Raw genomic sequence first — 25,372 nt, 5'->3', positions numbered from 1 at the left:
AGGAGGACTGTGTGCAGCGTCTCTCCCTGCCTGCTCCGGGGATTCAGGGATGGAAGCTTTCGGGAACGGTGAGCCACCCTGACCATACCTGCAGGACGGGCCCTGTTTCCTCACCTCCCCGTGGCCGGCTGGCTCAGTTCTACAGCTGGTGGGACCAACGCTGGCCTCTCATTGAGAGCAAAATGTTCGGAGATAATTTAATAATTCAATAAATGTTAATTGAGGTAATTGAGGTAACAGGAAGGGGAGTGGAGAGCCGAAGCCACCCTAAGGGACGAGCCATGTCCAGTTCTTAGGTTCACTTGGGCAAGGACAGAGCTGTTGTCCCCCGCTGGTCGCCCCCAGGTGTAACTCCAGGGCAGTCCTGGCTGTAATCACCAACCCTGCCACCAGGGTGGTTTCCATCCTGGGCGCTAGCTTGGCCTCCCCTCCTCTGGTCTCCCGGGTCTGGGTTTCTCCCCCATGTCGTTCGCTCCTGACCCCCGTCTGACGTGGCCTGGCTGCTTCTCGGAAGGCTGGCCAGGGGCCCTGCTGCCCTCTGCCTCTTCTTGCCCGGGGTGCGATCTTGCGGCGGGCATGTCCTGGGCCCTGCTTGCACGTCGCGCCCCATTCATCGCAGCCACGGCCCGCTTCAGGCAGGTGTGCCCGGCAGCGCCTTGTGCAGCTGGGCCGCACGTCTTTCCCTTTCTGCCCCACTGTCTCCCCGGGGTGCTGGGCCTTGAGGTTCCCGTGGGGACACGCCAGAGCGCCAGTGTATGTCCCACCTGGGAGTGGGGCTCGCTGATGTGCTGGGCCTGACCTGAGCTGACCTGCAAGAGCCCATTGTTACACGTTGAGAAAATTCGGCCGCTTAAAATCGGCCTCGGTGTTCATACCGTGGGACTCGGTGGGCGCAGGGGCCCCTTCTCCACCCACTCAGCCCACCCAGAGCCCATCTAGCATCCCCTCACCCCGACTCCCTGGAATATTTCCCCGAATAAACTACTTGAATGCAAACTCATATCTCAGACTTTATTTTCATGCGGCAGGGAGAGGGGATGGGGGGTGGGTGGGTGGGAGGAACAGAAGCTAAGACTCTTCCTTTAAGTATAGGCTATATTTGCTTCCTCTGCCCAGAGTGTACCATTTCCGTGCTTTTATTCCTGCGGTTTTTATTCCCATGTCTAGCTGGGATTGTACAGAGTCTCCCAAAGCAACGCATCCTGACTTGCCTTAGAACATCTATAGCGGTGCAAAGGGTTTTAAAATATTCGGTTGATTTAGGCAGTGACAAGAACATCTCCTGGCCTGAGCGCCGTCTGCAAGTCTCCTGCTTGTTACAGTAACTTTCCTCTACCATTCATTTCAGTTTCCATTTGCAAATGTAACCGCCACCTGTGTCTTCTCCTCGGTTCTGGATCCTTCCATCATATTCCCATATCCCCGTATCGCAGCTGTCCAGGAGCTTCAAAGCTGGGGGCTCTATCCTCAAACCACTCAGCAGCTCTCCCCCAGACAGGTGTTCTGTGTCTTCATTGGGTTGCCAATTTCTAACCCAAATCGTTTGCCCCCACCTGCCTCCATCTCTGCCCAATGATGTGCTGCTGGTCGTTGAGTGTGCCTACCCCATGACTCAGTTTCCTGTTTCTGAAAGCAGTTCCCTAGGGGTCGCGTTCAGCCAAACAGGCTGGGTGATGGTTAGAGAGCTTTCTAGATAACTGGGTCACGCACAGTAGCTGTGGGGACCTTCGGCCTTGTCTCCCTGGGGTGGTCACGTCCCAAGAGAACCAGGTCAGGTCAGGATGGAAGAGGACTGGGCGTTCTTTTCCTCCTCGTCTCTCTACTAAAGGTCATCACTTCTGGATCATTTTTGCTGTGAAGCTGGCTAAGTACTACCGTTGAACAGACTCAGAGGATGTGTATGATGATATGGAAAATGGTAATACTGGTTTTCATAGACATCCTTCCACTTAGACTGTATGAACAAAGTTTTTATTTATTTTTTAATTTTTTAAAAAGGTCTTATTTATTTATTCATGAGAGACGCAGAGAGAGGCAGAGACACAGGCAGAGGGAGGAGAAGCAGGTTCCATGCAAGAGCCCAATGTGGGATTCAATCCAGCAACTCCGGAGGCAAAGGCAGATGCTCAACTGCTGAGCCACCCAGGCATCCCGAACAAAGTTTTTATTTATTTATTTATTTATTTATTTATTTATTTATTTATTTAAAGTTTTTATTTTATTTTTATTTTTTTTTATTTTTGAACAAAGTTTTTAAACAGATCCAAAGTGGCACGAGTTCTTGACCTACAGCATCTCCAAATGTTGGAAAAGAAACCCTTCTCTTCTGGAGTTTACAGAGTTCAGTGATTTCATATGCAACATGCACTGATGCACCAAAGAGTGAAAAGCATGCACACCAATTTTTTTTTTTTAATCTCTAGAAGTTTTGCTCTAACCATCAGCGCCTTCGATGAAAGTTTCAATAAGTAACACCTTCATTAATTTCCAGTTTAGCTTTTGGAACAAGACATGAATTGTCACATTTCATTGCTTGGAAACTTAGCCTTGTAGTTAGAGAAAGTTCAGCAAATCACAGATGTGAGTGTGAACAATAAATGAATGATTTTAGAAAAAAAAAAAAGGTCGTCACTTCTGGGACGGCAGGGAAGCATTTCCTCAAGTCAGTTCTACTAGGTCTACACAGCTCTGTGTGATGTGGGCCCCTGGTCGTCAGTCCTCGGTCAGAGGTGGTAGGAAGGACAGAGAGAAGAGGTCGTGGTCATCGAGATTCTGGGGGAGGCCCAGGGCAGAGAAGAGAAGTGGTCTTGGTCGCCGGAATGACCCTCCATAGCAGCAGCAGGCAGATGCTCTGAGAAGACCCCAGGGGGCTGCCCGGGTGTGGGTACCATCGGAGATCTCCCAGACATCCACACCGGGTGCTCACAAGGAGGTCCTCACGTCCTTGCATCCTGGATGTGGCCCTGGGTTACCAAGTCTGTCATGTTCCATCTCCTGAACTCTTGAGGGGGCGGCTCCCTTCCCTTCCTCTCAGGCACCTCCAGCCCATGCACGGGACTGGCACGGTTTTGCAGAGTCCGCTGTAAGGCCCTGGCAAGGAGAACCCCAGATTGAGCTTCCGAGATAGTTTCCAGCTGCTTCTTCTCATCAAGACCCAACGTGGTGGGCTCTCCTCTCCCTCCCATTCTCCTGCCTGTTGAGTCCTTAGCTCTCAGGCCCTGTGATAGAGACTGACGGTGCACTGCCGGGTGCAGCACACATCGCCCTGCCCTCCTGTGTGTTTCCCAGCCTTCTTTGTGGCGAGGCTGGGGCACGTGATCGCTTCTAGCCACTGAGATGGAGGCAGAGCTGGTGAGTTATCTCCAGGATGGCCCTTGAGAACACCCCATGAAATAAATCATCCAGCCCCTCTTTGTCTTCCTCCTGTGGCAACAACAGGACCCATGACTTGAGGATGGCAGCGTCGCTTGACAGGGAGCCTGGGTCCCCGAGTCACCCCTGGCACTCTCAGGGTGGTGGAATTTTAGCCCCCACCCCCTTTGCCCTGGGTGTTATGTCCACGAACATATGACACACATTCCACGGCAAAAAGGACTTTGCAGGTATAATTCGGGTTACTGATCAGATGACCTGAGATAGGGAGATTATCCTGGATTATCCGGAGAAACCCAGTGTCGCCACACTGGTCCTTAAGAGCAGAAGAGGAAGGCTGGGAGGTGTGGGGAAGGGAAGTCAGAGGTTCTTGGTGCGAGGCGGACTTGATGTGCCATCGCTGGGCGGGCTGGGAGCTCCGTGCAGGCTGCGAGGTCCAGAAGAGACTGCTTCTGAGGCATCTGAGTGTCCGCCCAGGTCTCCCCGAGATGGGTGCTCCCCGCCCTGCCCCGGCCTGAGCTGGGGCCTCCCCGGGAGCAGGGATGCGGTCCGAGAAGAGAAGCCTGGTGGGGAGAAGGGCAGGGCTGTGAGATCACAGAGCAAAGCATCAGCAGAGCTGAAGCCAGAAGCCAGGCCTCCTGACCCCAGGGCCTGGGCTCTCTGCCCCTGCCGGCTGCTAGTGAGGTTTGCCCACACGGGTGTGCGTGTATGCGCATGTGTGAGCCCCAGGCGCACATGCACGGGCTGCACGCGGGCTGCACGCAGGGCTCCTCTTCTCCGGCTCCCGGATCGCCAGGGTTAACACTGGGCTCCGAGCGGAGAGGAGCCGCCGCTCCCCTCTGGTAATTGAAATCAATTTCGCAGCCTTATCTTTAGGAAACCTATACAGTCGGGGCTGTAATCTGGAAGCCTGGGCTCGGGCCAGTTTTAAATGAAAACCCCTCTGCGCGGAGGGGGAGGGAGGGCAGCGCAAGCGGCTCACCTCTTCCCGCCATCTCTCAAGGAGCACACGAGCGTGCAGGTGGTGCCTCTCGTCCTTTCGCTGGGGCCTTGGTTTCTGAGTGTGTGAGAATGTGTCGGAAAATGGGGGAGCGCGTAGGGGTGCGAGGATGTGTGGGGCGTGGTGGTGCGTGTGCTAGGATGGGGAAGGGGGTGTGTGTGCATGGCCGGGCACCCCGGAACGGCCTCCGTTTTGCCTTGATTTTTGCCTCTGAGCCTGTGAGCACCTGATGTGGGAAATGGGAGCCGACGTGTCCTCGAGTGTAAATGCATGTGTGCCAGGTGCCGGGGGCTTATAAATATGTGCATCAGAGGATGCATATTTATATGTCTCATTTGAGGAGGCATTTCCTGGGGGGCCTCACCTCTGACTTCCCCCTGGGGGCACCCGAAGAGCGACTTTAAATGCTTCCAGGAGCCTGACCCAACTGCCCCTCCCCTCTCCAAACTGTCCTCACCCTCTGCTTTTCCCCTGTGACCCCAGGGAGGACAGACCTCCAACTTGTCCACCCTGGAGAGACGTCTGCAGCACCCCCACCCTTCCCCGAGCTTGTCCAGCCCCCATCAGGGCAGCTCCTCCCCAGAGGTTGATGCCGTGTGGGGGGTGGGGGCCTGGCTTGGCGACATCTCAGCCCCCAGACCTGGCCTCCAGGTAGAGGCTCCCTTGTCAACACTGTGGTATTAGATGCAGAGGTCCATGCAGGTGAGGACAGCTTCCTCCTCGTCCCTCCCCTCCCACCTCCCAGCAAAGGGTCCCCCACCCTCCCTGAATCCCCATGGATTTCTCATTTGAAATCAATCAGCCTTGAAATCCCAGCCAGCGCCTGCAGGGTAATTATGGGGCTGGTAATCAATGCCAGACTCTCGGCTGCCCAGGGTGGGAAAGGCACATGGCCTCTGGGCTCCAGCAAACCCTGGAAGTGGTAGGAACGGCTGGGATGGGGGGGGGGGCAGGGGGGCCTGGCCTGGAAACAGCCTCCAACTCTGACAGGGGGGAAGTCGGGAGGGGGAGAGTTCTGGGGTTCATTCAGAAGGAGGGAGGTTGGCGTTTGGGCAACAGCCTCCAGGAAAGGCCTAGGGGCAGAGGGTGGCCGTGGCTTCAGAGACTACACCGAGGACCCAGGGGAAGCCTGGGGTGGGGTGTGTGTGTGTGGGGGGGTGGTGAGTGTGGTGAGGGCAGCACAGTTGCAAGCTCCATCTCGCCAGGGACAAAGTGGCATCAGCCCGTGAAATGCTGACACCGGGACCTCTGCCCTTCCAACTGAATTCAGTCCCAAGGACGCTCTCTGGGCCCCACGTGCTTCCCAAAGGCTTTGGTAAGTGCCAGTGATGGTGGTGGCGGTGGGTAGAGCGAGAGCGGCCACGGCACCGCTGACATGGGGAGGTTGGGGGGTGGGCATGGCTGTGGCGGGGCTGGAGGGGATGCCGTCGGCAGTCTTGGGGACACCGTGATGGGAGTGACGATTCTATCGGTGGCGATGGCTGAGGTGCTGGTGGCTGTGGTGGGGGTAAGCGAGGGGTGGTGATCCTTATAGTGACATGGTGGTGGGGGCGATGGTAACTTTGGAGGAAGGACCCAGAAACAGGGGTGTGGACACAACCCACAGGAGTGGGGTGGGGAGATGGAGTGGACACCAGAGGAGGAGGTGAGTCCCGCTGGGGATGGCCGGGCCCAGCTGACTTGAACGGAGTGATCTGCCTGTCGCAGGGGCTGTGTGCTGAGGCGCAGGGGGCTAACAGTAGGTAGAGGGCCACCGATTGGGCAGCACAGGGGTGTTTCAGCCCCTTATGGCATGAAAGGTGTGAAGGCGAAGCTCAGATCCCAGAGGAACAGCTCAGCTGGAATGAGGACCCCCAGCAGGGAGCCCGACAGGTGACTGAGGGTAAGCAGCAATTTCAAAGGCCAGTGGTGTAGACGCCGGTCTGAAAGTGGGGTGAAAATGTTCCCTGGGCTGGGGGATTTGCCGTATATAGGGCCGGGCATCCCCGATAGCTCCTACCCCGGTGCTCTGGGTTTCACCAGGCTTTGTGCCCTTCGCTACTCCAGAGAAGCTTGCTGTCAAGGTCAGGTCCGCCGTCAAGGACCTGGGTGTCTCCTTGCTGCCCCAAAGACTCCGAACCCAGGGTCCTAGCAGCTGAGGGTGCTACACAGTGTGTGAAAGCCCCAGACTCCTGCCAGGTGGAGTGCCTGGGCTCACATCTGGTTTTGCTTCGTGGTACTGCCCTGTGGGGAAGGGCTCAGGCTGTGCAGGCCAACAGCCCACCGTTCACATCCAAGGCCTGTCCCTTCCTACATGTGTGATCTTGGGTAACGTCCTTGACGTGGGCAAGACTGTCTCCTCTCCTGCAAAACGGGGATGGCACTACCAGCATCCCAGGTTGCTGTGAGGGTCGGGCGGCAGACCCCGAGGTGGCCCCAGTGATGCCACCCTCTTGGAACTCGGGTCCTCGCACCGTCTCCTCCCCTTGGGCAGGACCTGTGCTGGCTTATGACCAATAGAACCATCTTACAGGGAAACCCAGGGGGGCACTCAGGGGTTGAGCGTCTGCCTTCAGCTCAGGGTGTGACCCCGGGGTCCTGGGATCCAGTCCCGCATTGGACTCCCTGCAGGGAGCCTGCTTCTCCCTCTCCCTGTGTCTCTGCCTCTCTCTCGGTGTCTCACGAATAAATACATAGAATTTTTTTTTTTAAGTAGAACCATCTTTTGTAATATAACCTTACGAGGGACATCCCGACACCCTTGCCATAGTCTTTGGTTGGAAGCAACAGTTGCTTCATCGAAGTCAACAAGGGAGATAGTCTCAGAGCCACACGGGAGGGGTTTGCGGGGGGGGCAAGAGGCGAGGCATGTGGTCAGTGCCTGCCATCCAGGCTGCCAGGTGGCCCCCCCCCCCACGCAGCCCGACCTTGTCTCCCCCTTCTCTGAGGCCCTGCCTCCCGAGGCTCTCCAGAGGCCACCGTACCCAGAAACAGGAGGCCTCCGGGTGGCCCTGCGACAAGCCTCAATGCCCACGCTCCGAAACAGCACCTCGGGGGGACCAGTGTCGGGCTTAGGGTGACTCTGTAAATCAGAGCATTTTGATGCATAAAATCTGGAAACGCAAGTCTATGAATTGTAATCGAGCATGACGAAATCTCATCAGCAGAAGTAAATATGAAATTCAAGATGACAGGGAGATGCAGAGATGCGCCCCTGAGTACCCCCCGTCCCCCAGACCCCCAGACCCCCAGCCCTCCCGGCGCCGGCTCGTAGCGCCACCCCCACATTTACTCTCACACACAACAGATTAACCCCGGGGCCCTGTGGTGGCCCTGTGGCGTCTTCCCCTTTCTGTCCCACAGGGAGCTGGGTCGCTCTCCCGCTCCGGGCGCCTGCGACAGGAGCCAGCTTGCCTTTGCTGTTCCTTTGAGCCTGGACCCCAGGTTGGGAGAGAGCCAGTGACACTGGGCGCTGACTCACGGAACCCTCTGTGTCACTGCCTTTCCCTCCCTGCCTAGAGCTGTGTCACCTGAATTCGAGTCCCAGCTATGCTGTTTGCCAGCTTTGTGACCTTGGGCAAGTTCCCGGACCTTTCTCTACCTCAGGTTCTTCATCTGTAGGATGGGGACAATCGAGGCACCAACTTACAGGGTTGTTGTGAGGGATCCAAACAAGATATTTAGAACAGCACCTGGCGCTTAGGACAAACCTGTGCCAGCAACAAGTGCCTTCGTCATCTTTCTGGTTTGTGATGTAGCCACAGCTTTGAAGGTCTCAGGGAGGGTAAGCGTTTGGCCTTGGGTCGCAGCTCATAAGCCGTCGGTCTGAGATCCCAGATCTGTTGCTTTGACGAAGTTTGTCCCGACCACTGCACCGTGTCCTCAGTTCCCCGATCGCAGACTGTGGGCTCTGGTCTGCACCCTCAGTTTGGAGGGACACGCCCCCACCTTGTCAGCATCTACTTGTTTTGCGAACCTGGGGTCTCGGCCAGGTTCGTCACCTATCTGCCTTTGGGCTGAGACCCCTGCCTCCTTGGGCCGCTGGACTGTCTCCACGGGCCTCCTGTTCCTCCTCCCAGAGGGCCCATCCCGACCAGGATGGGCTCCTGTGCTGTGGCAGCCTCTAATCCTTACTGTCACCTTCCATGAGGTTGCCCCAAGTGTGTTCTGCTGACTGTATTTGGGGGAAACATGCATGTGGATCAATAAACTCGGGCAGCGCTGATTTAAACCAAGGCAGGTGGGTTTGCTTCTTGCAGGCCTTGTCAGAGCCTTTACTGTGCTAATCTGAAACATCAGATTCCAGGAGGGGGCTGGTGGGGGGGGGGGAGGCAGAGTTTCACAAACTTACTTGGCCATTGGCAACTTTCTAGCCACCACCGACCCTGGCCCCAGCATCTCCTTGGGCTAATATTCCTTTTAGATAATGTTTGTATAAGACTATGAGGCCCATTGCCTGACAGTAGGGCCATCGGGTCCCAAGCAGGACCCCCGGTTGGGGGTAGGTAGAGCTGTCTTGGCTTTCTGACCTCCTTTTGGAAAGAAGAGTGACTGTAAGCACACAGCAGGTTGTGGAGGGGATGCGCCAGGGGTGGCCCCCCTCAGGGAACAGGAGTGGCATCCGTCTGTAGAAGGGCTGACCCCGTTTCAGAAGTGAGTCACCAGCGTGTGTGCGTGTGCATGCTCAGACATGCCTGTTTGTGAGCCACTTACGGTGGTGACTCGGGACCTCCAAGACCTGACACAGTCAGGGGCAGATACTAGAGACCCCACCTCAGGAAGCTCCTCCTCCTGAGGTCCTGGTGCTGATGAAGTCCTTGGGCCATTGGAGGAAGCGGTCATAGCATTGAAGGGGCTCCTGACCCTCGCTGGAGGGATCTGCACCTTCCTCGGGCACAGAACAGCCCCCAGAAGAAGCCCGTTCATGGAGACACACGTAGACATGCACCCTGCACAGTCAGTGGGCACACGAAGCTTAACCTGTGCATACACGGGTACACCCGATGGTACGCGGAACCCTAAGATGGCCTCCCGGGGTCCAGCCCTCTGGGGCACCAGCCCTGTGTGATCTCCACCTCTTAAGTATGTGTGAGGCCTGTGCATATGGTGGGGTGTTGCACCCTGTGACGAGGTCACGTTTTATGGCACCAGTGAAGGGATTTTCCAGATGTGATTAAGGTCCCTAATCAGTTGACTGTGAGTTAATACAAAAGATGGGCCTGGGTGGGCCTGACCTAATCAGGCAAGCCCTTCAATGAAGGTCTAGAGGTAAGAGAGAGATTCTTCTGCTGACCTTGCACAAATCACACTACTGTGAGCTCTACGGCTGTAAGGAAAGACATTCTGCCGACAACCACGTGAACTTGGAAGAGGACTTTCAATCTCAGGTGAAATTGCAGCCCTGGCCAGCGCCTCGTTGCGGCCTTGTGAGACCCTCTGCAGAGGATCAGTGAGCTGTGCCTGAATTCCCAACCCCTGGAAAGGATGAGATAACAATCGGGGGATGTTTTAAGCCAACGAGTTTGTGGTGATTTGTGGCATTGCTGTGTGGCATACGGGATTAATGCGCTCACACTCCATCCAGTGAAGGGACGCACATTGACCCCGAAACATCCGTATGTCGTCAGACTCACGTATACCCGGACACATAAATGTTCACACTTCTCCACTTTCAGGTACACCGTGCTCACAGGCATTACAAAGGTATTTGTATCCACACACGCATAAACGTGCGTAAGTGCATACACATTCTTAGTACACGCACGCTGCACGTCTGCACCCGCGAACATAGATGCGGGCATGTGAGCCACCTACACATCCGCATTACATACGCACACACACGCCTGTCAAGAGCGTTATAAAAATACTTTCTATGTACCAGCCACCGGTCTAAGTTCTTCATACATGTGAACCCGCCTAATTGATACCTACGTAGACACACAGAAACCAATGGACGCAGATCTCTCTACCACAGAGCTTCTGTAAAATACCACACCACTGTGTGCTACCGGGGCGCAAGCGGAGGGCACACTCAGCTGGAGCAGTTTCTCAGGGAGTGTCCGATGCGATATTTTCCCTCTCCCTACTGCCTGGCAGGTAAGTTAAATCCCTTCATTCCTGGGGACGCTTGGGTAGCTCAGGGGTTGAGCATCTGCCTTCGGCTCAGGGCGTGATCCTGGGATCCCGGGATAGAGTCCCACATCGGGTTCCCTCCATGGAGCCTGTTTCTCCCTCTGCCTGTGTCTCTGCCTCTCTCTCATGGTGTCTCTCGTGAATAAATAAATAAAATCTTAAAAAAAAAAAAATCCCTTTATTCCTTTTCCCGGCTGGAGGAGGGGCGCAGAAGTCACCCTCCTGTTCCCACTAGGTGGTGCTAGACTAGCATCTTTGGGTTTGATGGGCAGTCCTGGCAGGCTCTGGGGAGCCGAGCGTACATCTTGGTTGAGGAAAGACAGACAGGAGAGAGAAAAAACTTCTCCTGGCCACAACAGCCTCATCTCCATATCTGTTCCCTTTCTGTCCAAGATAATCCAGTAGGTCCCTGGCACCCTGGGTGACCTTTGGGGCCCTTGCAGCCGGAGGCTTGGGTGACTGCTGGGAGGTCTTGGCCTTGCCTACCATCCTGCTGAGGACAACCAGACACCCAAGCCCCTGGTCATCTCTCACCTCAAGACTCTAGTCATTTATTGAACAAACCCTATGCACCATTTACTGTCACCTAGATACTGTCCTGAGTTCTTTCAAGTATTAACTCATGTAATCCTCATAGCAACTCTATGCGGTAGGTACTCTTATCCTTGCCATTTACAGACGAGGAAACAGAGGCACAGAGACGTTATATAACTTGCCCAGGCTCACACAGCTAGCAAATCGTGGGAAGAAAGGAGAGAGGGCCAGGAATCTTCACCCCATTTTAGAAATGGACAAGCCTGATGGTCAAACAGTTGGTGGAGGAGCCTGAACTTGAACTCAGAACTCAAACCCAGGACTTGGCTTTTCTTCCTGGACTGTGGGTTGCATGAAGATGAAAGCTGAGGCTGTATCTGAGTGGGGTGCTGTGACAGGAGCAGAAGAAAGCTTTCCTTACAGGCCCCAGTGACCCCCCCACTAGGGCTCTGGCATCCAGGAGGCAACTTCCTGACTGAGAAGGGCTCTCTTTAGGAATTTCACGTGGCTTGTACACAAAGGCATGAAAGGTAAGGCCAGTTCCCAGCTGAAGCCCGGCCGCGGGTGAGTCTATAGACTCAGACGCTGGAACGGGCCTTTTACAAGATACACAACCCATTCTACACTCAATTGCGTCCCATAAATCAGGTTAACCTTTTCAATGCAGCTTGGAGAAAATTAATTACTCATATCGGAGCACATGACCTTTTTCCTGGGCAGGATGAGCCGAGCTGCTCCTAAGTACTGGGCATCCTGTTCTCTTCACTGCAGCATCCTGGCCGTTAGGGATCCACCAGCCGCCCAAGCATCCAACCACGGACAGCCAGTCACCTACGTGCTTCCCGGGGTGACCACGTAGGGCTACTCAGTGCCCATCCTGGTAGCTGGGTCCTTCACATTGACCTGTTGGGGCCAATGATGGGCAAGGAGAACCACCCCAAACCTCCTTGCAAGTCCTTGCTTGGCTGGGCAGGGGGAGGGAAGAAAGGAAGGAAGGAAGGAAGGAAGGAAGGAAGGAAGGAAGGAAGGAAGGAAGGAAGGAAGGGAGAAGAATTTACGGATTCTATATTCTTTGCTGGGGAGAGTTTTTCTAGCCAAAGAGAACCCCCCGGTAGGATCAGATGGTAAGTGTCCCACTCAGGGAATACTCCAGGCCTTACCGCATACTCTGACAGGCCAACCAGCTCGTCAACATCATACCAGTTGACCATCTGACCATCCAAGCAACCCAAACCAACAATCCAAGCGACGACCCATTCACCACCCACCTAACCAACCAGTAGACAACCATGCAAAATTCAGTTTGTACTGAATTCTTACTTTGTGCGGCCCCAGGGTATGCAGGTGAAAAAGAGGACACCAGTCCTGCCCTCCAGAGGCTTATGGTCTCATTGGAGATACAAGACTTGAAGCAGGGAACAAGGCAGCACAGGACTATTGAGTATGTATGTGAGGATGGGCTCTGGATGAATCTTGGAGCTTTCTGTTCTTGTAGGAGTTGGTGAGTGTGTTTATTTTTTTTTTAGTGCTTGCAATTATCAACTGCTGGCAACAGGGGGCAGGCCGCTCCTTGTCCAAAAAATGGGTATAACAAGACCCACCTTACAGGGAGGCTGTGAGAATGAGTGAGATGGTGGCTGCAGAGTGCTGGGCACAGTACCCAGCATAGAGTAAGTGCTCATTAAATATCAGCTATAATAATTCTTACTGTCAGCTTCCACTATGATTTCCAGCATACCGGTGATTCCAGTTCCTTTTTTTTTTTTTTTAAAGATTTTATTTATTTATTTATTCATGAGAGACACAGAGAGGCAGAGACAAAGGCAGAGGGAGAAGCAGGCTCCCAGTGGGGAGCCCGATGTGGGACTCGATCTCAGGACCCCAGGATCATGCCCAGAGCCAAAGGCAGACAGATGCTCAACTGCTGAGCCACCCAGGTGGTCCCTCCAGTGACCCCAGTTCTTAACCTGAGGCTGGAGAGATCATGTGCGTTGGGGATACACTGAATGTGTGTGCCAACCAGCTTGCCTTTAGGGATTCTGAGACCAGGAGGCCTTCGTTATGTTTTGGAGCTAAAATGGTGGAGGGGCCCCGACTGATGTATTTGTGCTCCTGACCATGGGCAGGACCCAGAGTCTCTCACTGTCCTTGCTTCAGTCAAAGGAAGGACATTCAGTGAGGCCCCTGGTGGTTCAGTTGGTTATGCATCTGATTCTTGGTTTCAGCTCAGGTTGTGATGCTGGGGTCCTGGGATCAAGCCCCTCATCGGGCTTTCTGCTCAGCGTGGAGTCTGATTCTCCCTCCCTCTGCCCCTCCTCCCACTTGCACACACACACTTTCTTTCTAAAATAAATAATTTTTTTTTTAAAGGAAGGACATTGGGTGATTGGGTTGTGAATGCAAGAAGCCTTACTTCCCATTCCCCCTACCCCTGCCCCTGCAGCTCAGCGTTCCGGGTGCTGCCAAAAGGATTCCCCCGCCCAGGGGGCACACTGGTGTCCATACATGCACCGCTCTCTGAGGCCCCCAATCTGGGCCAGTCCTTAGATGGTGATGTCAGGAGGGTGGGGCCAGGATGAGTGGAGGCCAGAATGAAGCCAGGAAGAGGTGACTCTGGCAGCAGAGGCTCGGTGGGGTGGAGGTGACCACTGCATAGAGGGGCAGGCGGGAGGGTGGGGCTGCTGGGGGCGAGTCCAACCCACTAAGCTGGGGTTTGGTGAGCTGTGGAGGGTGCAGGGTGCAGATCCAGTCGGAAACGCAAGGTGCTCTTGGGGAAGAGGCTTGTCATGCGGGCTACCCCAGGTCCCACCGTCAGCTTGCACATCACCTCGTGTGGAGGGCTCCCACCCGGACCGACCGTCGGTATCAGTCAGACTGCCCTCCTGTAACAAAATCCCACAGGCCGTGCGGCTCAAACGAGAGAAATTATTCCCTCTCAGCTCTGGAGGCTAGAAGGCCATGGTTTGTAGCCAATGTGGTTGCCGGTGAGGATGCTCTTCTTGGCTTGCAGGCCGTCACCTTCCACTGTGTCCTCCTGTGGCCGTTCCTGGGTGTGAGCGCGGAGAGTGAGCCAGATGCACGTCTGACCTCCCAGGGACGCTACTCCTATCAGATGAGGGCCCACCCTTAAGACTTGATTAACCTTCATTCCTCCTGTCTCCACCTACAGCCCCTCTGGGGGGTAGGGCTCCAACATGCGAGTTTGGGGGAGCACAGAGCACCCCTGTCATTGCATTTTTGAGTTCTAGACCTGCCCGTCCAGGCCCAGCAGGACTGCTTAGGTGGAGGGGTGAGCGGGGCTGGGCAGGGAGGGGCCGTGCCTCAGGCGCTGCTGTCTAGCCCACCTTCTTCTGAAGCTGGGGAAAGAATTGCTCCCCCCACCAGCGTCTAGGGGTCTGGTGAGCAGGCTCCTGGGAACAGAGAGGGAGGGACACGGTTAACGTCTGCTTCTCCCCCAGCTCCCCCAGGGGGACAGCTGTACTATACTCCAGGCAGGGGCAGGGGGAGTGGGGCAGGGGGAAGCGGGGGGGGGGGGGGGGGCAGGGGGGAGTGGGACGGGGGGAAGCAGGGTGGGGGCAGGCTGCGGTCCTCCTGAGCTCCAGCACTTACCTGGGAGCCCTTAGCCTGGACCTGGTGATGTGGCTGTGACCGGGACTGTGTGCCAGGTGTGTGTCTAAGCAGATGCACACACAGGCACACACACGTGTGTACGTGGCATGTAGGCGTGTGCATGCATGCTGCAGACACGCGTGTGCACGGTCTGGGTACGCTGCTGCGTGTGTGGAGCCTGCCATGACGGTGCCCTGTTGTGAGCTGTCACCGCCGCCACCGCCGCCACCGCCGCTCCGCCTGCTCAGCCCGGGGCGGCTCCAGATGTCGTCCCAATATTCCTCACCCACTGCGGAAAATCAAACAAACAAATGAAAAATTAACGCCGCTGTTAGCTGGGGATGCCCCGGAGCCGCCAAAGCCGCCTCTAGCCAGCCGAGCTGGAGCAGATGGCGAGGCCTCCAGGGCCTACCTCGCACCTTGGCACCGGTGTAGACACGACCCCACGACCGCTGGGGGGTTGGCGGGAGGCAGGCTGCTGTGGGCCGGGCCTCATGTGAGCATAGGAGGCTGTAGGGCCTTCAGAGGACTGTCCGTCTCTCCTACCCACCCCCCCACCCCAAGAGTCCCCCAGCTGTGTGACCCAGGGCAGGAGGGCAGGGGAAAGCCGGAGGCCATGCACATGCCTCGGGCTCCTGGTATACAGTAGGCGTTCACGAAATGCTGTCAATCGAACTTCACAAACGCGTACAATGGCCTTTGACAGAGCAGGAAACTGAGGCTCAGGGGAGTTAGCCAGGTGGCCCGAGGCCTCGCGGCTTCGGAGCTGAAGCCCCAGGATCCAAGCTTTTCCCTGATGCTCTCCTAGATGCGCGGTGGTTTCTGGAGTGTGACGGGCACGGGGCGGGATGAGAGTCTCGCTGGGCCTAGAGATTTACTTGACTAACACAGTGGGGTGGATACAACGTTCTGGAACTTCCAAGCCTCGGCCTTGCAGCTAGCTTTCCATTGTCCCCGGAAGCTCTGCGCCCCACGCAGGGAGTCTGATGCCCTGAGACTGTCCTGCTGGAGACGGTAGATGTTTCAGGAGGTAGTTTGGGCAGGCCCTCCCTTCCTCATCCCTGCTAAGGTACCACAATGCACCAGGGAAGCCCCCCGGGGCCCCCTCTGGGCGGCCCCGTCCTCCAGCCAAATATCCCTGCTTCTGTTCACACTTCACCGGCGTGAGCCCGGCCCAGGCGCCTGGGTGGTCCACAAAATCCTAAGCCTGTGATAAAATGACGGTGGCTTGAAGCCGCTGGGTTTTGAAGGAAGCTTGTTATGCAGGGTGGGAAAGTAGAGTAGATGCACACGCATGTGCACAGCTTCACGCCGGCACACACATGCAGCACAGACGCACGGACTTAGGGACACACACTCAGGAGGGACACCCACCCACACACACGCTCTCATGCATGCATGTCCCTTTGTTTCTTTTCAAGAAGATTTTATTCATTTACTTATCGAGAGAGAGAGAGAGAGAGAGAGAGAGGAAGAGAGAGCACACGCAGGGGGAGAGCACAGAGCACAGAGCCTGACATTGGACTCGACCCCACATCCCTGAGATCACGACCTAAGTGAGATCAAGAGGTGGACGCTCACCCGACAGGGCGCCCGGGCGCTGCCCGCAGGTCCCTTTGGTGCCAGTGCCCCAGCGGCGGAGTCCTGCAAGTACCCAGTTCCTGTCTTCCGGGGCGAGGAGTGCTCGGATCCCAGGAGGTGACAATGGCTGCTCATTATCCAGCCAGTTTCATTGTTGGTGGGATTCTCTTGTCTGAATTCCTCCCCAAGAATCAGAGCGATTTATATGGAAATGCAGACAGGAGCACGCGAGTGGCAATGGCTGGGCAGGGGTGGCGGAGAACAGGGGGCAGGTCCGCTGAGCGGGTCCTGTCCGTCCTTGGTCAGGCTTCTCACACCTGCTGCAGCCTCAACCCCCAGTGCGGGAACTGGGGCAAACTGGGCTGGCGGGCGGAAGGCTAAGTGAGGGGGTGCAGAGAGAGCTGGAAGGGGCTAGAAATCTTTGTGGGAGGCTTGTGAGGAGACTCCGATCCAAGAGCTGAGAAGGGTTGTCCCGGCCTGGGGCTCCGACCCCACGACGCCTGAAGCATGGCTGTGCGGGTACGAGTGTGCGCGGGTACGAGTGTGCGCAGGTGGGGGGGCGGCTGCATCAGGTGTGCCCTCCTGTCTGTGCATGACGGTGCCTACGGCCAGGAGGTGATGCGAGCTGGCGTCTGTGCATTGTGATAACCGGTGTGGGTGGCCGGCCACCTGTGTGGCAGTGCCTGGCTGCACGTGCAGGTGGTCCCTGTGGGTGACTTCCCACGTCTGCATGCGTGCACACCTGTGCGTGAGTGGGCCGGGGGAGCCGGCGTACAGCTGGAGGTGCAAGTGTGCTGTGGGTGCTGCTGCAGGCGGGCGTACTGTGTGCGTCACCAGGCACCTGGGCGGGACCGCTGGTGCGTGCCTGGCGGGGAGGCCGTGTCCCTGTTGGGCCGGGAGGTGGGGGGGCGGTGTTCACCTGCAGGTGGAGGCCATCACTGATGTCAGGCCCGCCCGTGCTCCATGGGAGTTGGAACAGAATCGCCGAGCATCGGTGTCGTGGACAGAGCGAGGAACGAGGCAGGCAGAGGCCCTGAGCTCCTGGAGCTGAGAGTCACAGGGAGAAGGCAGAGAGGAGGCAAATTATCATCCTAATAATCACGTCATCATGCTTTGGGTAGTTGCTCTGAAGGCAGAGAAGCCAGGGCTGTGTAAGACTCACGTAAGTCTCCTCGTTTAGCCTGGGGGTCAAGGTTAGGCGGGGGGGGGGGGGGGGGGGGGAGCATCTCCTAGGAAGCGACATTTAGGCTGAGGCCTCAAGAATGAGTGGGAGCTGGCAAGGCAAAGGGGTAGGGGGATGGGCCTGGGGGCAAGGGTGTGCAGCCAGAGGGAACTGCATATGCGAAGACTCTGACGGTGAGTTCCTTGGAGAAGCTGCAAGAAGGCCCGGATGGGGGTGCACGGACGAGGAGGCTGGGAAAGCAGCAGGTACCGGGTCTCTGAGGACTTCTGGGCCATAGGGAGGGCTTTAGACTTTATCCTATAAACCATGCTGATGGGATGGTGCCTGCCGTGGGGACCCGACTGTCAGGCTGCAAAGAGTGGCTGCGGGGAAACTGGAGGGGGTGCCTGTGCAGCAGTCCGGGCACAGGACGGTGCCAGCCTCTTGTGGGAGGCAAGAGGGCTGGTGGTGGGGGGAAGTGGGGGCTCCAGGGAGGAGTGGGAGGTTAGGGGGAGGTGAGGGCCGGTAGGGGATGGGGGGGTGATGGGGGCCAGAGGGGCGGGGAGCGCTGGTGCCTGAGGAGAAGGTGCAGGTGCAGCAGGGGCACCCAGGGAGGAGGGCCTCCAAGTTCCAGGGGACATGTTGGGTTACGGATGCTTGTGAGCCCCGGGGGTGCAAAGGTCCAGGCTGGACAGTGGTGGATAAAAGCCCGGAGGCATCTGTGAGAACGGACGCCAGGCCCAGGAGGAGGAGCAGCTGGGGTGAGCGGATCCAGGGTGACGGGGTGCCTTTCTTTGCCTTGGTGGCAAAGTCCACAGAGCAGGGGACAGCCAAGTGCAGTGCTTGAGATCGCAGACCCCGCCTCTGGGCATCCACCCGCCAGATGCAAATGCGGGGCCTCGAACAGGTGTCTGTTGGCCAGTTCGGTCTCAGTGACCGAAAGGTAGAAGCCCCCCCCGCAGGTCCCTCTGCGAGTGAACAGGTAAACTGAGTCAGCATGGCCACACCATGGAATATCATCCCGCCTCGGGAAGGGATCGAATCCTGACACAGGCCACAGCGCGGTGGACCCTGAGGCCGTGATACCGGGTGGGAGGCAGCCCGGAAAGTGCGGAGCAGGGGCGGGGGGAGGGAAGCCGCGGAGCAGGTGGGCCTGGGAAGACGGAAGGGCCTGGGGGTGGAGGGGGCCGGTGGCCGCAGGGCAGTGGGAAGGCGCTGCTATTCAACTGTCCACTTCAAACTGGCTACAACCGTCACTCGTACGTTTTGTGTATTTTACCACAATTAAGCAGAGGTCCTAGGGGCGCTGGGGTGGCCCAGGCAGTTAAGTGCCTGATTTGGGCTCAGGTCATGATCCTGGGGTCCTGGGATCGGGCCCCGCGTCGGGCTCCCTGCTCAGCGGGGAGTCTGCTTCTCCCTCTCCTGCTGCCCCTCTCCCCACCCCCCTGTTTGTGCTCATGCTCTCTCTCTCTCTCTCTCTCAAATAAATACATAAAGTCTTAAAAAAAAAAAGTTGTAGACTCTAGAGCCAGCAGGACTGCAGAGTTTGAACCCCAGCCCACTGACTTCCAACCCGTGTGACTCCTGGCAAGTTGCAGAGCCTCTGTGTGACTCAGTTCCCTCATTTGTAAAATGCGTATCATGGTCATACCCGTCCAGAGGGCTGTTGAGGGGATTAAACGAGTTAATAGGTGCGATGAGCTATGACACAGCACACACTTTGTGCGGCTGTTATTGTCTCCAGCGACCGCAGGCCAGATCCTGGGCGATGGGAGCTCTTGGTCAAGAGCCTGGGAAGCTGGGCCACAGCCTTGGGGCAGGTGGGAGGGACCGGACTTGCCTCTGCCTCTGTGCCCAGCTCCTGTGGTCGCTCAGGCCTGTGACTGAGTGGAGCTCCCTGGGCCCCATGGGGTGGGCCAGAGCAGACCCAAGGGGAGAGGGAGAAGGGGAAGGGAGTCTCGTGGGGAGACAGGATGGCTCAGCCCAGGGACCTTGTGCCGCTGCTTGCAGAGCCTCCTGCTAGACCGGAGTTTGAATGAGCTTCTGTGGAGGGAACAGCATGAGCCAGGATTTTTCTAGAGAAACAGAACTGTTGGGACGCGTCTATGTGTTTGTATACCCACGCTGTGTGAGAAGCAATTGGCTTGCATGATTATGGAGACTGTCACGTTCACCTGTGCGGTGTGGGCCGGCAGGCCGGACACCTGGGACACCCGGTGGTACAGTTTCAGTCCCAAGGCTGTCTGCTGGGAATTTCCTCTGGCGCCGAGGAGGTCAGTTTTTTTTTGTTATTGTTGCTGTTCTAGTCAAGTCTTCAACTGATTGGGTGAGGCCCACCCACAGTACTGAGGGCAATCTGCTTTACTTAAGTCCGCAGATTGAAATGTTAATCTCATCCACAAACATCTACACAGAAACATCCAGAAAAGTGTTTGCTTGAACAACCATCTGGGCACCCCGTGGGCACAGCCAAGGTGACACATGAAATCAGCCATCGTGGGAACTGACGTCCCCACGACCGGGGACATATGGGACCGCTCTGTAGGCCCCTCTGCATCCTGTTGGCCACTCTTTGATCCATTTTCCACAAAGAACCGAGGCGACCTCTCCAAGTGCAGGGCCGATCGTGCTGCCCCCCTTTGCTCTGGGGATAAATATTACCTGGTTATGATTCCTTACAACACACCTCCGGCTCTTTGCCAGTTCACCTGCCCATCGGCTTGTGCTCCGCCTTGCTCTCTGCGCTCAGCCACACTGGGCTTCGGCATGTTCCTTCCATCTTTGAAGATGCTGGTTCTGACTTTTGGGGAGGGTCCCCCCACCCCTTACCCAGAACTCCTGACTCCCCTGTTCTCACAAGCTACCATCACTCATCTCTTCTGCCTCTGGGTCGGGCTTTGGACAGCACATGGGGATGGTCAGGTGGCTTAGATGGGGGCCAGGAGTGAAGACAGAATGGACATGGCGCTGGGGGAGCAGGGAAGTACGGGGGAGGGAACACGTCTGATCCCCCTACCCTGCTTCCCCCAATGGGAATCTGGTTTGGCCAAATTTAGGGTGCTGGATTCCCTTTACCAGTGACAGGGAGGCCAGGCTGTCACTCAGCTCGTCCTTATGGTGGGAGCAGAAGCTGAGCCCAGCCGTGTGGGTGTTGGGGGCTGGCTTTGTGGAATGTTAGCTCCCCACCACCTCCGTCAGCATCTCTCCTCCAGAGTGGCATGGAATACAATAGGAAATAAGAATAATGGATTTGTCACTCAAAGGTGACTTTAAGGCAGGTCCCCTGGGTCACCCGGGTGGCTCAGTCGGTTAAGTGTCTGACTCTTGATTTTGGCTCAGATCCCATTATCAGGGTGGTGAGAGGGAGGCCCCCCCCCCCCCCATCAGGCTCCTGTTTCACGATCTGTTTCCTTTTCCCGTTGCTCCTCTCCCCATCCCTCTCTTAAAAAAAAAAAAAAAGACAAGTTCCTCAGCCGTCTTTTGGGTTGTGAACCCCAAGCCCATAGAGTGATTCTGAAATCAAGACTGCAAGCAGGCGTTAAGCCTCCCTCTCTTTTCACACGACTCCGGAGTCTCTGCTGCTCTGGGGTCGGCACTGTCCGAGGCCTCTAGTGCCAAATAACAAACGGCCCTAAAACAGGGTGGCCTTAAGCTGTCTCCCGGTCTCTACGGCCCATGGACTCTGGAGCAGTTAGCTGGCCTGGCTCTGGGTCAGGGTCTCTGTCGAGGGGCTGCTGTGATCTGGAAGCTTGAGTGGGGCCGGACGGCGGCTGGCACTCCTGGGGCGGTGCGCTCACCACGCTGTGTGCGGGAGGCCGCAGTGTCTCCCCGGCTGTCGGTACGAGGTCTTGGTTTCCTGCCCCGGGAGCCTCTGTGTGTGGCTGCCTGCATGTTCTCGGGACACGGCTGTTAACTCCTCCCGATGAATGCGTCAAGACCAGATGAGCAAGGGGACGCCGCTGTGCCTTCATGACTTGGTCTCTGAGTGCCGTCACCTTTGCTTTGTTCTGTGCATTATAAGGAAGTGACCAAGCCCAGCCCCACTCCAGGGTGGGCGGGTGGCGTGTGTGTGCGGTCTAGGCTCCATCTGATTCCACAGTCACTAACGGTGATAAGGTTTGGATTTAGGGTTGTGGCCAGGGATTATGCCCTAAGGGACACCAGACACTGACCCAGCTAACAATAAGGGGTATTTGGTTGTTGTTACTCCTTGGGTGTAGGACTCGAGGAGGAGGGATAATTAGCAGAACAACATGAAGGCGTCCCTGGACTCTCCAGTCAAATGCTACCTCCTACACTAACTCAGAACTTCATTCAGGACATTTTAGAATTCTAATAAGAGTGACTAACGCCGCCTGGGTGAGATGGATGGAGAGAACGAGGGAGGGCTTCACACAGGAAAGAACACTGTAACACTGGGTTTTGAAGGAAGAATAGGAGTTCTTTTAGATTTTATTTATTTATTCATGAGAGACACAGAGAGAGGCAGAGACACAGGCAGAGGGAGAAGCAGGCTCCCTGCGGGGACCCTGATGGGGGACTCGATCCCAGGACCCCGGGATCACGCCCTGACCTGAAGGCTCAGGGGTGACGCTCAACTGCTGAGCCCCCCAGGTGTCCCTGAATAGGAGTTCGTTGAGGAAGATGATTCAGGACAAAAGTGCAACAGAGCAGAATAAGCAGGCTTTGAAGTCAGGATGAAAGAGGTTCAAATCCCGGCTCAGTGGCTAGTTGTGTGAGCTTTAGCAGGTCGGGTCCTCTCTTTCTGCTTTTCTCCCCCTTATAAATTAGGGTTCACGAGGCAAAACCGTTCCAGGGTTGTTGTAAAGACTGGAGATAATCCCCGGGGGGTGCTTGGGGGGCTGCAGGTGTGGGATAAGTGGCAAGAACTCTTGTTTGCGGGCATCCGGGCGGGGGCAGAGGGGTGAGACCCCATGGGGCCTGCCCGCCGTGTATGGAGCCCCGAGGGAAGTCCTGAAAGCTCTGCCCTGTTCTTGGGGTTTTAGTTCTTCTCCATCTCTTGTTCTGGCCCAGTCCGGGTCGCCATACTCCCTGACTCAACCGGGCTGACACCTGGAGGAGCCGGGTCCCACCGGGCTCAGCCCTGAGGCTGTGCTGGGTGAGCGGGCCAGGGGCGGTGGCCCGCGGGGTAACCCCACCTGCAGTTTCCGGGTCGGCTCCATGGGCTCGAACCTGAAGCAGATGGAGCCGCAGAGCCGAGTTTGGTCCGAGGGGTCGCCCCGCAGCCCCTGGCTGCCTGCCCTGTCCACCTGCCCTTGGGGCCTGGAGCAAGGTCAGTGCATTACGCGTGTCGCAGGCAGGGCGGGTGGACAGGGGTGAGGCAGGCAGCCGGGGAGACATTGGCCGGGTGTGCAGGGCGGGCCTGGGCTGACTCAGCCTCGACTTCCCCCTCTGGCTTCACGTGCCCCGGGGAGCCACTGGGCCTTTCCTGCCACTGGCCCCTGGGTCTCGGAGGGACAAAGTAGGAAGGGTTGGAAACTCTGTTCCTTAGGCTTTATGCGACGTTTTGGGTCACATGGCATCACTACCTGCAGCCTCCAGAGGACCTCACTGCGTTTGGTCTCTTCCTGGCGGGGGCGAGGCGGGACGTTCATGGGAGAGGGGCCTGGAGGTCTGAGTGGGGATCGCAGTTCTCCCCGGGTGGGCTCAGGAGCATCACTTCACCTCTCTGAGCCTCAGTTTCCTCCTCTGTTAAATGGGGGTCCTGGGCTGTCAGGGTCGGGCAGGCCTCAATGGTCTCACGGCCGCTGATTAGCTGTGGCTGCTGCGTGGGGACAGGCCATCAAGGGGTGGGTGGGGATCTCCCTTCTCGTTCCAATCCTGGGAGGGTTTTAATCCTCTTTGGTGTGATGGGCCCTTTGCCTCTGGGGCGGGATCTGGAGTCTTTGGTGTGTCCCTGCCAGGCCCTTATTCCTTCAAGCCCGGTGACTGCAGGAGCCCCGAGATTGCAACCTGGTGCCTTCCCAGGCAGAGGTTGTCAAAGTGTGGCCCTCGGACCCGCAGCAAGAGCAGCATCACCAGGGAGGGTGTTAGAAATGCAAATTCTCAGGCTCCATTCCAGACTTTTGAATCAAACTCAGGGGTGGGCCCAGCCCTCCGGGCGCTCCCGATATTGGGGCCCTTCGAGAAGCCCTGCTCAGAGGCGCTGTTGTGCCCCCTCCCACTGGCCACCCAACCCCGCCTTGGATAGGGCAGTGGAGGGGAGGCTGCAAGCCCTGCGCCGAGTCTGTCTGCTGCAGGGGCAACTCTCCTGACTGTACCTCAAGACGTCTCTGAACCTCACTGGTGGGGCTGATGCCAGGGTATTTGTTTTGTTTTTTAAGATTTTATTTATTTATTAATGAGAGATACAGAGGCAGAGACACAGGCAGAGGGAGAAGCAGGCTCCCTGCGGGGAGCCCAGTGGGGGACCCGATTCCGGGACCCCGGGATCACACCCTGGGCCGAAGGCAGATGCTTAACAGCTGAGCCACCGAGGTGCCCCCATCCCCCCCTTTCTAAAGTGATGCCAGGGTATTTGAATAGCTCATTAGCTCTGCTCTGGGCTTCAATCCCTCTTAATTAGTTTTGCAAAAGATATTCATTAAAAAAAAACCCTCATTACAAATCAAACACAGGTCCTCAGAAGTTTGGGGATGGGGGGGTAGGGGAATGTGTCTGCGTGCTCGTGTGAGCCTGTGAGGCCGCGGGGTTCAGCGGATGGTCAGGCCTGTGTCTGGAAGGGGAGGAGCACCTTTGAGTGGACGTTGTGCCCGTGTGTCATCGTCATTACCCACAGACAAGTCTGCTTCACTCCAGGGGCCCCCACGAAGCGGACCCTTGGTCCCCTCTTTATAAGTCATTGTTCCTACGGGGCCTGCATGGCAGGGAAACATACCCCCCACCCCACAGCTCTCCTGGTGGGTTTGCTCCCCTGGTGCGCCCAGCTCTGGGCTCCAGCGGCAAGGACGGCCAGTTAAAGGCCTGTTCCAGCCGACTTTGCAGCCAGGGGAGGGGACAGCAGTCCAGTCTGAGGACTCGGAGAGGCTGCTGGGTGTTCTCTACTTAACATGGGCAGTCGCCCGATGCCTGAAGCCCCAGCCTCGGCGGGTGTCCTCTGCCCCCGGGGGCTAGAGGTCCTTAAGCCTCCCACCCGGGGAGTCAGCCAGCAGCAGGGCTGCCTGCCTGTGGGGCTGGTGGTGTCCTGGAATGCTTAGGGGGTCCTCTCCTGCCCCCTCCTACCCTGTCCTCAGTTCCCCACTGCAGTGCTTGCTGTGAGCATCCCCTTGCGGAGCCGAGTAAATTTATGGCATAATCCTGCATGGAAATGCATGGAAATGCTGCCAATTACCATCAAGCCAAGAGAGAGGCTGCATCCCTGACACCCTCTGTGGCCTGCTGTCTGTTGGCTCACAGCCTCCCAGAAACCACAGGGGGCAAGGGGCCAGCCAGGATGGGCTAGGCTGGCCGAGTGGGGCCATTCGTAGGAAACCCTTTATTCGACTCACCTGGCCTTGAAGGTTTGCAGCAGAAGCGGCGCCTTCACGGTAAAACCTGAGCAAATGTCATTCCCCGAGTCTCCGCAAAGCCGACAGCTGATGGGATTTATCTAACTGAGATCAGTTCATCAAACTTGGGCAGAGCCGAGCTGCGGGAAGACGGGGAAAAGCTGATACAATCGCGGCTGCTTAAAATGCAAAGGCTCATCGAGGTTTTGGGAACACCGTAAGGAGAATCTCAGGGAAGCCGGGGTGGGGGAGTGGGGGGGGGGAGCATTTAGCAGGCTCTGAGGTGGAGCTGGGGGACGGAAGGGGGCGAGGGGCTGCTCCGGGTGGGGGGTGGGCGGCAGGGAGCGCGGAGCTCGCTGTCTCTGCTCTTACTCTTCTCCGCCAAGGCCAAGGGACTAATGAGGCCTACGGTGTGCAGACCCAGGACTAGCTCTGGGGCCTGGGACCCCACCCCTGGGAACCTCACAGTTCAGTGGGGGAGGGAGGTGGGCAGAG

At 57.0% G+C, this 25,372-nt stretch overlaps 1 long non-coding RNA gene across 3 annotated transcripts in view; it reads left to right on the top strand.

Annotated features, from left to right (window-relative positions):
- Positions 1–17,151: 17,151 nt before the first annotated feature.
- LOC112914670 (uncharacterized) overlaps positions 17,152–25,372 on the top strand; it is a 78,401-nt gene continuing 70,180 nt past the window's right edge. For 2 of the 3 annotated variants that reach the window (XR_011994785.1, XR_011994784.1), the window contains exon 1: positions 17,152–17,369. This is a non-coding gene — a long non-coding RNA (uncharacterized lncRNA). Of the gene's footprint in view, positions 17,370–24,745; positions 25,095–25,372 lie in introns of those variants that run through there. The other variant, XR_003233913.2, reaches the window with a different exon arrangement.

Source organism: Vulpes vulpes, chromosome 10, assembly GCF_048418805.1.
Source record: "Vulpes vulpes isolate BD-2025 chromosome 10, VulVul3, whole genome shotgun sequence".
Classification (NCBI taxonomy): Eukaryota; Metazoa; Chordata; class Mammalia; order Carnivora; family Canidae; genus Vulpes; species Vulpes vulpes.
This window is presented reverse-complemented; position numbering and strand designations above follow the sequence as displayed.